The following is a 15,751-nucleotide window of genomic DNA, read 5'->3' as shown; positions in this document are numbered from 1 at the left end:
ATCACTTACAATACTAATGATCACTGTTAAAATACTTGTCCAGGTCTACTCAGTAGCTACTGTCATTTAAAAAAAAGAGAAAATACATATGTATGATATGTATGGACATGCTGATGACTCTGTTGACTAACAAGAACTGAATTTTCCAGACTGCTGTAGCATGTAAGTTGGTTGGCCATTACAGAGCATGGAGACACACAGTCTCTTGGTTAAAAATTGGCCACCTGCACACATGATGGATCATCTCAGTGCAGTCTCCATGCTGCTGAGCACCCACAGCTCCTTTCCGTCCCCAGCAGAAAGGGGGTCACACCCAGCATTCCCAGAAGAAAGGATACCCCTCATGAAGTGCAGAAATCTATTTGGAGGCTCCAGGCTGGGCTTTGGATCCAACTTTGCAAAAAGGCTGGCTTCAAATTCCCCCCCCCTCCCCCCACCCCAGATACTCCCTCTATGAAATTTATGCCAGCGAAAGAAAAGGTGGTATTTGCAAAAGGCTCCAGTGCTTGCTGCACAAAATCACCACATCAGATTTTTATGGGAAATCAAGCACTGGTCAACGTTATATTAAGAGACACTTAGATTTAAAGGAAAAATGCTAAAATGAGAGAATAGTTTTCCTCACAGAATTCCACATTTGAAGATTGTATACAAATATATTAAAAAAATTACTGCACCTTCTTTCACCTCAGGATTTCCTACAAATCTTTCTCCATGCCCTTTGCTCTAGAGAGCACCTCTAATGCTTTGTATTTACTCACAGTTAGCTCTGTTAAATTGTCTTGCCTTTCTGTGTCCTTCTGGGTGCTTGAATGGAAGCTGCCTATGAACGTCTTGTCTCCTTCTTTAATAGGTAGTGGAGCAAAGACCAAGTCATGAGACTATATTTAAAGGGATAGTCAGTGATCAGAGTCTCTGTCGGCGATGTCTGTACCACTCTGTCCAAATTCCTGTAGGCTACAAGCTCCATGGAGAGCCAGGCAAAGCAGCATGCCACTGACCAGCAAATCCAAGGCAAGGAACAAAAAGGTACACATGGACATAGAGTCAGCAACTTCCTTGCAAGCCCTGCTCGAGCCTCATGAGGCTTGTGACCTGCTGGTACTGAGCAAGGCATCTCCTATCTCTCTTCCCACCCCCCTCCTTCTTTTATATGAATTCCATTGATTCCTCTGCCACAAAGGGGAAGAGAAAGGGCTCTCTGTGTACCAGGCACACAGCTGTTTTTTCTACCCCCACTTTGAAACCCTATTTAGAAATCTCATGCAATTAAAATGTCTTTATTTCCATTTTTTTTTATTAATGATATCCAAAATAGTAAGATTTGCTTTCACTCTTTAATTTCCAGAAGGAAAGAAACAACAAAGTGCCGCACTTGAAGGAGAGCAAGTGAGGAAGGGGCCACTTTGAATGGACCAGAAGCAGAAGAGCTGTAGTTGTGACCACTTTAAAAGCAGTTGCAGCTGTTCATGGCTTTCTTTGTGTGATTGGATCAAATCCTGCTCATCATATTCACAGGTTCAGACTCACAGCTTCACAATGCCACCTAAGACAAGCAAGATTTGGCTTAAAAATTAACGTACAGCTGCAACTTATTGATCTTCCCAGAGTTTGATGTTATATATATGGCCATTTCACAATATACATTCCTATTGCAAGTGGGAAAGAAGACATTGGGGAAAAGGGCATTACAATCAAGCAATAATTTAGATGCTACTGTTTCACTCTTAGCAGGGAAGGAGCAGCCACACAATGGAATTAGAATGCAAGTGAGAATGAAGAAGTGGGCCTCTCATTCTGTTCTTGTGCTGTTCCTCCTCTCTGCTGTTTGGAGCATATGCCAGAACAGATGCTTACACTGGGGTCTGTTTCAGGATCCTAGGATTTAGAGCACATTCCTGTCAGGACTGATGAAGTGCAAGAGCTTGGTCAGTCACAGTCTAATACAACAGGCAGAAATATAATTTTGCCACAGATTTCAATAGCAGTATCTTTAGGCTGAAAATTGCATTTGGGCTTGGGGGTTTGGCTGTATGAGGACCTCTCTGCTGAAGTTATCATTAACAGTTTCCACTGGAGTGGAGATGTATTCAGAGGGAATGAAACAGAGGCCACCAAGTGATTTCTTGAAGGGGTCAGAGCTGTCAATAGATAAATTAGCTCTGGTCACTGGTAAGGACTGTACTCTGGATTTCATGTGGTGTTCCCAGAGGCTCTGGACCTGAAAAGACATTTATTTTCCCTTCTTGATACTCTTCTGTGGATTTATTGAGATTTAAATGAAAGCTGGAGAACCCCTGAAGGTTTTAGGTATTACTGCCTAAAAATAACATTCAATTTCCACTTAGCAGAATGTTGCTATTCAGATTTGTGTTGTTTATTTATGGAAGACATAATTGAAAACTAGACCTGGCAAAAATGTTGTGTAAGACAGCATAGTTTCAGTGAGAAAGGGAAAAACGTGTTCTGGGTCTTGTCTCATCACAAAGGAAACTTATAAATGAGGAATCTTTGCAGCAAAAACAGTGTTTGCAGACAAGCAGAGAGGACTTAAGAAAATTAAAACTGGATCAACATTGTTCAAAGCAACCATGGGGAATACAAAATGTGCTGGGGGAAGCCTGGGGGAAGGTTATGAACATTTATCATAGTCAACGTAAGAATCAAAATTCTCATGCCTGTTCAGTTTAGCAGCCTAAGTTCAAAGTTTGTCTGTGCCAGGCTGGGATCCACAATTGAGAGCTGGGTGTCCAAGGAGAAGCTAGTGCCACGTCAGGGTGAGTCTGAAAATTGAGGCTGCCAAGTGAGCCCAGGCAGACAGGAACTGAGCTGTCCAAGTGAGGGTAGTTCAGGGGGGGCTGCAAATTAAACAGGCCAGTTACAGAAATTCCATGTCAGAAATAGAGGGGTCTTGGACCTACAGAAGTGTTAGAGTTGGGCTGCTGTGGAGAAAGGGAGTTTCTGTCTCCTTTAAGGATATTTTTTTAGAGCCTTCATACTTGCCTGTGTCCTAGTTTAGGCATCACAGCTTTCTTTGATTCTTAATCTGGTTTTGCATCACAAGGTACTGAGAAAGTACTGATAAACTTTCTGGCAATATTTTTGTTTTTAAGATGCTGAAAATGCATTCAAAAAGGTATGCAATTACTGGTCCCCAGGATAATGCTTCAAAGTCAGGAAGGGGCAGAGGTAGCATCTGTATTTTGAGAAGTGCTTCTTCACATTGCGATGACTTTGATTGACTGTGAGGGAAGTGAGGAAAGACACAAACCGAGAGTGTCTGGAGAAAACAGAGCACAGGAGTGTGTGGGTAGCATCCTGGAGCAGAGAGCACTGTGTCTCTGTGGAGCTCCTCTGAGCTTCTGCAGGAGCAGCTGTGAGAGCTTCACAGGGAGCCCAACCTCTCTGTTCCCCTGTTAAGCAGAGAAAACCACCATTCTTTAAGAAGGAAGAGAGCAAAGAGCTTCCTGACGCGTGAACACCTCCCCATGCAGGGAGCCAAACTGGTGGAAAGCACTGGAAAGAAGCCATAAGTGGTGGCTGCATTCCACGATGGATTAGATCACATCTGTGCCTGCAGTGTGCCAGTGCTGTCCCTGCACAGCCCCTTGGTGTTCCCCTGTGTGGCCATGGTGGTGGGCAAGGGGACAGACTGCTGAAGCATCCCCTGCTGCTCAGCACTGACAGATGCCATCACAGGTGGCTCTGCAATGTCTGGTGTGAAAAATGTGCAGAAGTGGAGAAGAAAGGTGAGGGGGAAAGAAACAGAGAGAGCTGTCCTCCAGAATTCCATCTCCAAGGTCTTCATGGGCCAGATTCTGCTCTCAGATATAGGATTGTAAATGCAAACCATCAGCACAAACCTGGGTCCTCGAGCAAATGAAGAGTTGCTGGGGGACTGTGGTCTGGGAGACTGCTCTGGGAGAGAGGATGCTCCATGACTGTAGAAAACAGACTCAGGGTCAAGCCTACATGGTGGTGGTGGAAACAGGGAGGAAGGTCAGGAACTTATAAGCTCTGGAAACAGCCAGAAGTCACAGGACTGAAATGAAAAACCAGAGGGAAAAACACAGCCTGCATGGGCACTATGGGTGAAGAAAGACTTCTTTGGAAACCTTTTCCCACATCCAGTTTTTTCTCACAGGAGACTGTAGTTTTCTCTGATTTATTGATGTTCTAAGAAAACGGAGCCCTAGTTTGGTGTGGCTACTGAGAGGAAAGGGAGAGCTGTTCTGCTTTGGAGTCTAGCCAGTTTCTGCTTCTGTTGCATGCACTTTACACAGTGATCTGGAACAGAATTTTGCCCAGGGAAAGGCTGGAGGAGAAAAGAGAACCAGTAAGAAGCAAGTTTTCCTCTTTAGAACTCTACTGTTAGCTTTTCTGTGTCAGGTCAGTCTCCTGCAGTCTTTCTTCCCCTCTAGCACCATCCTGATGTCAGTAGAGCTATTGTGCATTTACCCCTTCCCAAATGAGAACAGAACTTAACCTTCTATCATCATCTGAGTTTTGTGTGCTATTTCTCCTTAACACATAGAATAACCCTAGGGAAATTAAATTGGATTCAAACCACTTCCTGCTAACATCTCTCCTCCAGCAGCAAGCCTGCACTGCAAGATGCCAGCACATTTTCTCAGTCAGGAGGGTGGTTCTGCTGAATCTCAGGATAAGAAAAACCTGCATCATCACTTCATATAGAGCTTATTCTGTGGGGAGGCAGATGGCTGTGGAGCCACAAAACACCCAGATGAGCAAATTCAAGTGAATTTGTTTACTGCTATCCCCATGCCATGTAAAAACCAACACTGCCTCTGCCTCCCACTGGGGTGGACAAAATCTGGCTCTTCAAAGGGTGACCACTTTAGAGGGTTGCTTCCAAATGAGAAATCCATCTGCTCAGTGAGGTGCCTTGGTTTGAGCAGATGAGCTTGGTTCTAGCCTGGACCTTCTGGGGAGGTCAAACAGTGCAGAATCCTACAATGGAACTCCGTTCTGCTGGAGCCCCCAGAACGCTTCCCTCACACCTTCCTGGCCAGCTCCAGGTGGAAAGAAGTGCTGTTAGCAGCAATGTTTTTGGCAGCTCCACAGGAAGAGGTGGTCTCCCCACCCATGGCTGCAGATTGGATAGCAGAGGAGCAGTGGCACAGGCTGGCTATGACCAGACTGTGCAGCGCTTGGTTTCCAGTCCTCTTCAGCCCCTGTGGATCTAAAACATGAATGTAACATTTTGATGGATTTTCCTTTATCTCTGATACTCCAAGTGGAATAACAGTTTCACAGCATCATGCTGGGAATCAGTGTTTCCTGCCCCGAGAGATGCCCCAGGGGCATACTTTGAGGACAGGTTGGTGACAGAGGACTGTGTGACAGCTAGTGACAACAACCAAAAACTGAGCCAGGCAGTAAGTTAATAAGTGGTGTGAGAAATTAGTGCAGGGGTGAAGTTCAAGTTTGCAAGGGGTAGATGTTTCTAAAGTGTTATGTGATGTCTTCTGCTGTGGGAAGAACAGTGCTTTTCTGGGGTGTGAAGCAAAGCAAACAGGAGTTCCACTTCCACTGGATGAGGTTAATGCCATAACACAGGTGAGGTGACAGGTGTTCCCACACACAGAAGTGAAGGCTAAGTAAGAGCCCAAATCAAGCAGTTTTCTAACTGACAGTGACTGTTCTCATAGTGCATTTTTTAATAGACAAAATTAAAAAGGGATGAGAAACTATGAGACTAAAGGCCACTTATTTTTTCAGGTTGATGAAATTTATTTGAATTAAAAAAAAATAAAAAGAAAAAAGGAAGGAAATCTGATTGAGGGAAGACTGAAGATTTTGCACATCCTTGTTGTAATGCAATAGTTATCCTATGCATGTGTCATAGGGAAGACAGCTTAAGGAGCACCAGGAAAATGATGCATGAGGTCCAAAGAGATAATCTCACTGTGTATATATTTTCTGCAGTGTTATATGAAGATCTTAGTAGTAAAGTCTCTTCCCTGTGGACTCTGGATGTATGATAAGAGCCTGTCTGTGCACAGCTGACCTGTGAGCACTGCTGTCACAGATCAGCTGCTTAGCTGACTGCAGTGGCTCAGAGCTGATGCATCAGCATGTCCAGATTTCACTTGCGAGTCTGTGAGATGCCATCTCTGCCCTCAAATGTCACCCTTTTGGCATCTGCAGACTTAAAATTCTCCTGAGATAGGGTCAGTACCCTGCATGGGGCCTAGTGGAGTTTCACACTCAGACAAGACATGCCAGCGAGCCAAAGCAGGAGTGGGGAGCAGTGCTGTGGCAGCATATTTTCCTCCCAGACAACTCCACAAACCAACAAATTAAATGCATTTGCTGTTGATATGGAATACAAAGTAAGTTAAAAACTGATACCCCCAAATGCTTGTCTAACTGTCTGTCACAGGCTCTTACAGTGCCAAGTGAATGATGCCAAGTAAATGACATAGGACAAGGTCCTCATATGAGCACATTGCCAGCTGAAGTTTCTGCTGCTGGTCTGACTGAAATGACAGGGAACCAAACAGAAGATGAAAACATAAAGATGTTTATGAAGTTGCAGTGCTGACTTCTTATAAGAAATCTGGTTTTCAGAAAGAGGGATGTGGTTGAGTAGGCAAGACGGTTGAGATGAAACGGGAATTTATGGAGTGAATAACGTGGAAGAACATGGCTTTGCATAGGCCACCACAGCTTGTGATGTGTCCCCAAGCTGGGCAGAGAGGCATGGCTGTGTGCTTCACACACAAAGTGTGTTTGCACAGGTTGCACATATTTCTTCCTGCATGAACTTCACTGCACACAAGTTCACTGAAACTAAGCAAACCCTCTTACTCTGGCAGCCCCACTCTCGGATTCCCAGCCTGTGTGGTGAAATGTCCTGTTCCACCATGACAGGCAGGGGAGAAAGGGTGGGTGGGTGTTTCCATGTCCTTCTGCTAGCAGGGCAAAACAAAAAACCTTTATTCTCCAGAAGCTGATTTGCCCTCACAGCTTCAGGTTATAATCCCTTTTGGTGACATCACAGGTACTGCTGAGGCCACCAAGGTGATGTCACAATGAGAAGCTTATGACTGTAAATGGGGAGTAAGTCACAAGAACAGATGACCTCAAATTAAGCTAATATCCTGTTATTATGTAAGTGTTCCCAATACTTACATAAATGTGCCAGTAACAAAAAATAAGAAAGAAAAAGGCCCAATGACCTATCAGGATATGTGAAGATGTGTGTAAAGTTGACACTTCTCACAGACCCACAGATCCTTTATTTATGTGTCTTGCCTCTAAAAATCGTCCTCCTATCAGCTCAGTTTTTAAATCAATCTCAGGATCTTTCCTTATTTAAAGAGAAAAGTACAAAAGTTATCTATATTCTGACATGTCCAATAATCACATAGCAAAGGATCCCAACCAAATACAATCTACATTTTAGTGTCACAAATGTGTTAAGTAATTTGAGCATATAAGAACATGGAAATATGTCTTTCCTGTGAAGACCTCTGGGGTCCTTGGGGAATACCATAGGATGGGTGTATATCTGAAACTATCTAATTATTACCTGCTGTATTCTTATGATAAATAGGAACTAATAAAATTGAAAACTATGCACAATTGTATCATAGAAAAGCTTTACTGCATCTATAAAAATGATACTTTATATGCTGGGCTAAGTTCTTTGAGTTGGAAATAATGTTCAGAATCTCTAAGGCACTTTTTTGTAGATGCCTCCACTGTTCTGCAGGTTTATTATTTTCCATGGACAAATATTTATTACATTTTATCCTGGAAAATTATTAATGGATTCTTTTGCTTTGATAGGATAAGAAGCACATTTAAATGCCTCTAGGGGTAAATTATTTCACATCAACACTTTCAAACACAAAGTCTGGATCTTCAGTAATTTTTTACATTATGCAAGTAGACATTTAAGGTACTTAATACTTTCTAACCTCTAGTGCCCTTTTTACACAGAGACAGGCAGTCAGCAGGGATTAATCTGATCCTAATTAACCACAAACTCTTCTGATATTTGGTCAGTGCACAGTAGCGTGCTGCCAGGTACGCAGAGGTAAACTGATCTGGATTATCTGCTGGTGCATGTGCTCCATGGAGGGAGGTCTGTGCTCCGTGGGGTGGGCGAGCCACGGCAGATACAGCTTCAAACATGCAGCGGGGAGGCTGCTGTGCAAAGCTGCAGCTGCAAGGAAAGGGGAAAGAACTCATCAGGAGGCTTCTTCTTAATGGCTTTCTATCAAGATTTCATTCTCAGAGAGGGCATTTGTTGATGTGGCACCCTCCCAGACCAGATCGCTGCCTCCGCCCTCTCCTGATGCAGAACAGAAGCTCCAGACAAAGTGTATTAGAGAAATGCTCTCATTGAGTCACGAGGTGCATAAAGAACCCCCTTGCTTTCTAAATTCCTCCTCAGAGAGGAATCTAGGTGCAGATGGATCCAGTCTTTGCCCCAGACTTTTTGTTTAAAGCATTATATATGTGTAATTGAATCTTTCCGTGAATTTGGACCGCAAGATTAAGAAAGGAAAACCGAATATATTTATATAAATAAAATAAATTATTTATTTTATTGATGGTGATAATTATAATGATTAGACTAAAGGACCTTAATCAGAATGATTTACTACACAGTACAGATAGTAATAACTACTAGTGCAGTGCACTGTTTATTGAATATTGAAACAGCAATATTGAAGGTAGCAAAACAAGTAGAGATTGATGGTACTCACCCATACTAACAACTGCTGGCAAATCTATTCTTCTCAGCCTTGGGGGAGTCCTCAGCCAAGGGAGGAATCTCCACACACACTCCTAGAAGGGGATATTAGATGTGCTTGCCATTAAAAAGTGGGGTTTCAGTCCCATGGGAACAGTTGCCCCCTCTGAGTCACAGGTGTTGGGAGGTGATGGTGCTCCACTCTGCCGGGCTCTGTCCATCCTCTGCTAAAGCAATAGAGAAAACTGGGCATGTGAGGTGGCAGGAAACCTTACTGCAGAGCCAAGAGAATTCCTACCCAGTGTTAATGCTGGGTGCTAACAGCTCTGGTTCTTGATCCTTCTAACAGTAGCATGGCCCAGCATTTGAGTAGGGATCCAAGATAGTAGAATGAAATTTTTTTGGGAAGTATGGAGCAGGACTGGCTGTCTGCAGGCTCTTCACAGAACCTCAGCTCTGCAGGACCATGGCTTTTGAAATGTTGTCATATTTGTGATGGTCACCCGGGCCTTATATGCATTAGATCAAGGCAGGCTGACAGGATCACCCTTACAGCTCAGGGAAACAACTTTAAAATTTAATTTTTTTTATTCTGTATTGTTGAAAATGTTCATACAGATGTCAAGAACAAGAAAATAGCAGACCAAAAGTCAGGGGAATAGAATGTCCCAGAAATGGAATCCTGAAAAGTTAACTTGCTGATCCTGACTTGGCTAACGCAAGGCAAATTCTCAAAGGAGCTACATGGAATTTCTTTATTTAAAGTGGTGATCAGGGCACCTGCAGTCCTCTGAGTGTAGTGGGATTCACTGCTTAGGGTTTACCTTTGTTCAGACTGCTCCAAAGAGTAGAGCCAAAAGCCAGCTCAGGCCATGGGAGTAGGCAAGCATGTACTCACGTGAACAAGTGTTGGTTTCCAGGATAGTTTGTTTGCTTTCCAAGCTAATTCTTCTCTTTTCCCCCTCAACTCTGATGCATTCCTCTCTGAGGCATGGTAGTCCTTGGAGATCAAGAGAGTTAAAATATTCCCCAGAGAGGCAGTAATTTTGGGAAGCTGAACTCTCTTGTATCAGTGTGCAGTTTGCCTGGTACCCAGCCATTAGCTTTTTCTGACGCAGCTGAAAACAGGCAGGAAAAGAGAGCTGACTTCAAGCTGAGCTTTCAGGGCTGTAATACAGAGCCAATTCCTACAGAAAAAGTGCACTGCTTTAAACAGAAGTCGGCTGGAATAGGCATCTAATAAAATAAGATTGTTTTGTTTATGTTTCTCCATAGTAAGTGGGACTATATTAGAGCTATGCTTGGTGACACAAGGTTATTCTCAAATTTTTCCTTGGGACTGGAACACTGCATGGCTATGGCTGGGGGTCTTGTGTGAAGCCACACAGGAGGCATGTGCCATTCACTACAGGATGGCTGCTGATCTTTCATCTAGAGTTGTTCTCTGTGCACTTTTGTCCAGAGTTGCTTTTCACGTTGGGACTCCCAGCACTGTCATATTCCCAGCCCCCGAGGTTGTATGTTTGGAAACAGTATATCTGTTTTCTGGAATAAAACAAAATTAAACTGTTAAACTATTTTGTTTCACACAAACACTACACTATGACAATAGAAAAGAAAAAGTGTTAAAAAGAGAATTGGTCTGGTGAAGATTGCTTCTTCAAAGGCACAACAACGCACTGATTCTGCTTGAGATGTGGCACAGCACATATGATCTCTGCATGACGGTTGTAATTAAATGTAAAACATTTATTTCTCAGTGCTTTTTCCCCTCCATGCTTAATGTCTATTTGTTGCTGCTTGGTCTCATAACAACTCTATTAATTAGGAAAAAGTGTCAAAGGACCAGTTAATGAATGAATGAATGAATGGATCCTGAATTAAGAAATTTTTAAAACAGCTATAGCCTCTTTAAGTGCTTTTTTCAAATATGGGGACATTTAATGTTGCAGTTCGTTGGAAAATAAGACTCTTTACTTCAGCATTTCAAGAAGAGAAAAAATATTCATAGATTGAGGGAAAAAAGAAAGCGCTAGCTGTTGTCACAGTGTCAAAAGTAATTATTTTTGATTGATCCATTTGCCTTGATCCTTATGACCCTCAAGAATTTCAAATACTTCTCAGTCAATCATTTAAATTCCTCAGTTAAACCCCATACCTCATTAAATAAAGAATAATGGAGGGGGGGGGGGAGGGGTCTTGATATGCTTTTCTTTTGGCTTGTCACTCCAAAGTCTGAAAATGCAGATCATGGAATCTTAAAGTATCCTCAGTTTTCTTTTCAAATAGCAAAATAAAGGTCCTCTATACAGTTCATCACATTCTCTTAAGTGGCACTTCCTTGCTGGAACCTCTTAGGGCTAACTCCAAGTACCACCTTCAGTGGTGGAAAGAGATTATGAGGCACTACATTTACTGGTGACTGTGCTAATGTCACCAAACAACAAAAGATTGTATGGTGAAAGGCAAAAGGAAGGAAAGGAAGGGTATACTTAGAAGACATATATCAAAAAATCTAAGATGTGTCTGAACATTTTTGGGTGTGTATTGACTTCTTAAAGATTGAGGTCTAATGGAAATATTGCAGAATGGGAAGAGGACTCAAAGTATCAGACTATGGGATAGTGTACATGATATACAGTGCAGAGATGCTGGACTTTTTCAATGTTCAAATTATGCAAACAGATTAATTTAATATCTATTTAATCCCATCATACACCCCTATTTATACATAAAAACTAACTCTTGCCCTGATGTGTGTTTTCCCAGAAAAATATTTTCTCATCTGAGAGTTCAGCCTACTTTTCTTCTGCTTCTTTAAGATGGCATAGCTGGTTTGTTTTCCATTCCCAGTTTTTCACCTTCCATCTGCTTTTCCCATTCTCTCGTGATGCGACAAGACAAGAAATGCAAACCTGAATCTGGACCTGGAACGCTGCCACAGGGGAAGCTGAAATCAGAAGCAAATCAGAACCATTTATAAATCAAATCTGAAAAGTATTTTGCTGCAATTTATGTCTCATATTATTGTGCACTATGATAACTTAGAGGAAAGGCATCAGTCAGGTTGTAAAAAGGCTCAGAGTGCCAGCATTTAAACTTAGTCCCCAGAGAGAGCCCAGACCTCTCAAGTGTCTCTTCTCCTAGCAGGTAAGATCTCAGACAGCATGGTGGCTCTTGCCCAGATCTGATGAGTTGCTTCCCCAGGGCAGCAGAGCAGCACTTACCTCCTCTGGTGTGTGTCACATCTCACACCCTCACGTGGCCCATGCGGATGTCCCTGCCACATGCACATACAGCTTGTGTGGAAACGTGCTGCACCAAATGTACAAAATTTGTTAATCTGCTTTCTTGTCATCCCACTTGCCTCTCAGCACTTCCAAGCTCTGGGATAAAAGTGTCACCTTGGAGAACACCTTGCACTGCCATGGCAGTTCCAGACATCAGCCAGCACAGCAGCTGAAGCCCCTCAGCAGGACCTGCACTCTTGTACCTGTGGTTTTTGCCCTGTGTAAAATCCAGATTGCATGTGGCATCTCCAGTGAAGCTTCCCAGAAAAACAATTATTATTTCAGTGGAAAGCTGTTGCTCAATCCTGAGACTGCTGTTCCCCAGAGTCTAGTTCTGAAAACCAGCAATAAGAAATAGGATTGACTGTTATTTCTATTATCTTTGAGAGCATTCTCTTATGTAACTTAATTTAATTTGATTTAGTTTATATTAAAAGTTTTTTTCTAGGTAACATTTTTTCATGTACCCAGAATCTTAACTCCTGTATCACAGATTGCAGTCTCTGTCTGTACATCTCATCAATCCATATCTTGTCTTCTTTTCTTTTATGCCAACCCTTACATGATTGCACATCATTTTCAGAAAATTTCACACTTCTGAAAGTCCATATGGTTGTCAAAATCTTTTCTGATGCCACTTGTTTATGGCTTCAAAATAATCAACATAGATTCACACATCCCTTTTTTTTCCCCCCCTGTTCCTTCCCACAGTCTCTTTTGTACACAACTCCAATAAGATTAATTCACTTTTTTCTCCAAATGATGCTGCCAAAGTTAACACATCAGCAGAGAAGGCTTGGAGCAACAATCTGTTCCATCTTGCTATGCTTTTCATTCATGTCAGGCTGCAATCTAGCTGTCACTCTAGAAAGCAGCCAATTTTTCTTTGGGCCATCTACCAAAAATGGCATAATCAGAAAGTGTTCTGATGACCTGGCATATCTAAGAGACAACAAGCCTCCACTGCAGAGAACACCAATAGCTGCATCCCTGTGGTGTCACTGAACGACTCCCAGGTATGCTGAAAGCAGAGGTTTGCCCCTTGCAGTCTGCTGGAGACAAGGTAAGTATCAAATCCAGTGGATTTAGTGAGGAGGTGTTAAAGAGAGGAGTGGGCAGGAAAATAAAGGAGCCCTGGGTCTTGTCCTGCTTCATTCCAGAGAAAGGAGGGAGGGAGGGAGGGAGAAATTTGTGGGGACTGGCAGCACAAATCCAAAAGAACTCATCTGCAAAGAAAGTGTCTGGAAAAGCAAACCAAACCAGAGCAAATATTATCCTGGAAACCTGGAAACCATTGTGCACTTGGGCGCTGCTGGCAACCTGATAGCTTCAGCATCCTTATCTCCCAGGGCTGATGGCTTCCCTCCACATCCCCTACCTCATCCTAATTCCTCAAAGAGCAGAATCTTGCACAGCCCCACATGCCTGAAGCTAGTTCACCATCTGGGGCTAGAAAATGGGAGGTGGGTCACAGATGGTTCCCATCTTTCTGCTCCTCTCCCCCCGGTGGCTTGTCCCTGCCCTCATGGCCAGCTGTCTGGCCGCAGCAGACCTGGCAGTGGTTGTATCCGTAGCCACCTCAGGCTTCCCCAGAAGTCCTTGCTTCAAAACTTCTGCAGAGTCTTTACACACGTGGCAGGGTGGCAACTGGCATCCTCACCCATCCTGTGGGAAAACCACAGGACAATCAGCTCTTGAAGGAAAGCAAGGCAGCAAAGTGTCAGGGAGAGGAAGTTGAAGGGCAGAGGCTGCATTTCTGTGGCTTTACATGGCACAACAGGGGAACACTGGCATCTAATCAAATTCCATAAGCAGGGGAACAGAGTAATTATTTAAAGTTTTGCTTTCTTGTGACCAAAAAACCCCCAAAAGTAGGAAAAAGTGGGACTCATAACCATGTCATGGTAAACATGTGAAAAAACTTTCTTGCTCCTAATCACAGCCCAGTTTAAATAAAAATATGTCCATGCAAGAGTACATGTGAGCTGCAAAAAAAGGCCGTTAATTCATGGAAGGAAGAGGAATTATTAAATTGGTATTATGTGTTGCATTCTTAAAGAGTATCTGTTCCGGGCAGCCCTGTCCCCAGGTTCATTACACCTAAGGAGCAGGAGCTCTCCAGTAGCACTGCTAGCCTCACAAGAAGCATTGTCTTGGCAAGACTTGGGTCATACTTAGCAGATTATCTCCGTACCAGGAGGGCTGAAATTTTCATCAAAGTAAACAGAGGAATTCGTGACAGGCAGCCGGCTTACCGTGCCGTGCTCAGGGGCTCCTTCCCAGCGGATGCTCGGCTCCATCCCAAGAGCAGCCCCGTGGGCTGTGGCTGCTTCCTCGCCCTTGGCTCCGGCGCAGGGGAAGCACACGGCAGATCGCTTCGGGTCACGGAGCCGCTCGCCGGGCTGTTCTGCTCCCCAGCTTGGCGCTGGGAGGGAGGCAGGGCAGGGAGGCAGGGCAGGGAGGGAGGGCAGGGAGGCAGGGCAGGGAGGCAGGGCAGGGAGGCAGGGCAGGGAGGGCAGGGAGGCAGGGCAGGGAGGCAGGGCAGGGAGGGCAGGGAGGCAGGGCTGGGAGGCAGGGCAGGGAGGGCAGGGAGGCAGGGCAGGGAGGCAGGGCAGGGAGGCAGGGCAGGGAGAGAGGGCTGGGAGGCAGGGCTGGGAGGCAGGGCAGGGAGGCAGGGCTGGGAGGCAGGGCAGGCAGGCAGGGCAGCGGGCAGGGAGCGCAGCCCGGGCGCTGCGGGCAGCTCAGGCTGCGCTCAGGGCACGGAGGCAGCGGGGCCGCGGGTCTCTGAGCCGGAGCCGGGGCTCCCCGCTGCCCCGGGGCGGCACCGCCCGGGCTGGCAGCTCCGTGCGCTGCCTCTCGTGTGCGCCGGGCCACGAGATGGCACTAGGCACTTGTGCAGGCTGCTGGCCTCCCGGCGAGGCGCACAATCCCGCACCGCGGCCATCCCGTCGCACGGCACGGGCGCCCCGCGGTCCCGCAGCTGGGGACGGCGTGATGCTCATACCGACCCGTCAGGCTTGGCGGTACCCATTTCCATCGCCATTTCATTATGCGCCCTTAACTCGGCAGTTTTCATTTATGACTGGCAGATTGGGTTAACGGCCTCCACCTACCAAGCTATTTTCCCATTTTATGCACCATATATTCAGGAGGAAAGGGATTGAAAAGGACGTCTGATTAAAACGACAGCCATGCCTTGATGCAGGAGGCTGGGCCACAGCCATCCACAGGGCATCCTGCCCCTGCACAGCTCTGAAGCCCTCCTGAGACTGCCTTTCTGTGGCCAAATTGAAGCAATACTGTCTATCTGTAAACTGCTAAAAAAAAAAAAAAAAAAAAATAGCAGCAGTTTGAATACTGTTCTTGAGCTCCAAGGCCAGCCCAGCACTGTTTGAGTTGGGTCCACAAGCTTCAGAGATGCCCCACAGGTCACTAGCCACAGCACGCTGCAGCCAGCCTGGCTTCCCCCCTGGACTGCCGCAGGATCTGTTCAGCCAGCTCACTGTGCACGGGGCTGTTATCTGAACTCAAGTGAGGACTGCGCCCAGCTGAGAGGTGTTTTTACAGCATGACCCTGAGAGGCTGAGTTTCATGCTGTGCTATGTCCAAGGGAACATGGGGTGACAGGAAGATGCAAATAGCCCAGTGGGAAAGTGTTGGAGACAGAGAGGCCAAACCTTGATGTAGCCTCTTCCATACTGGGGACAGTCCTAGGGGTGAAGGGCACCAC

The 15,751-nt window shown here is 45.0% G+C and overlaps 1 protein-coding gene across 4 annotated transcripts in view; it reads right to left on the bottom strand.

The window, feature by feature from the left end:
- SERPINE3 (serpin family E member 3) overlaps window positions 1-14,826 on the bottom strand; it is a 30,739-nt gene extending 15,913 nt beyond the window's left edge. For 3 of the 4 annotated variants that reach the window (XR_014954914.1, XM_085578211.1, XM_085578223.1), the window contains exons 1-2: window positions 14,277-14,826; window positions 762-13,686 (exon numbers count right to left, since the gene is read on the bottom strand). The gene's annotated coding sequence lies outside the window, so the exon portion shown is untranslated. Of the gene's footprint in view, window positions 1-9; window positions 60-761; window positions 13,687-14,276 lie in introns of all 4 variants that reach the window. The other variant, XM_085578215.1, reaches the window with a different exon arrangement.
- Window positions 14,827-15,751: the final 925 nt, after the last annotated feature.

Source organism: Lonchura striata, chromosome 1 (genome assembly GCF_050655825.1).
Source record: "Lonchura striata isolate lonStrDom1 chromosome 1, ASM5065582v1, whole genome shotgun sequence".
Classification (NCBI taxonomy): Eukaryota; Metazoa; Chordata; class Aves; order Passeriformes; family Estrildidae; genus Lonchura; species Lonchura striata.
The sequence above is the reverse complement of the archived record's forward strand: the minus strand, read 5'-3'. Positions and strand labels throughout refer to the sequence as shown.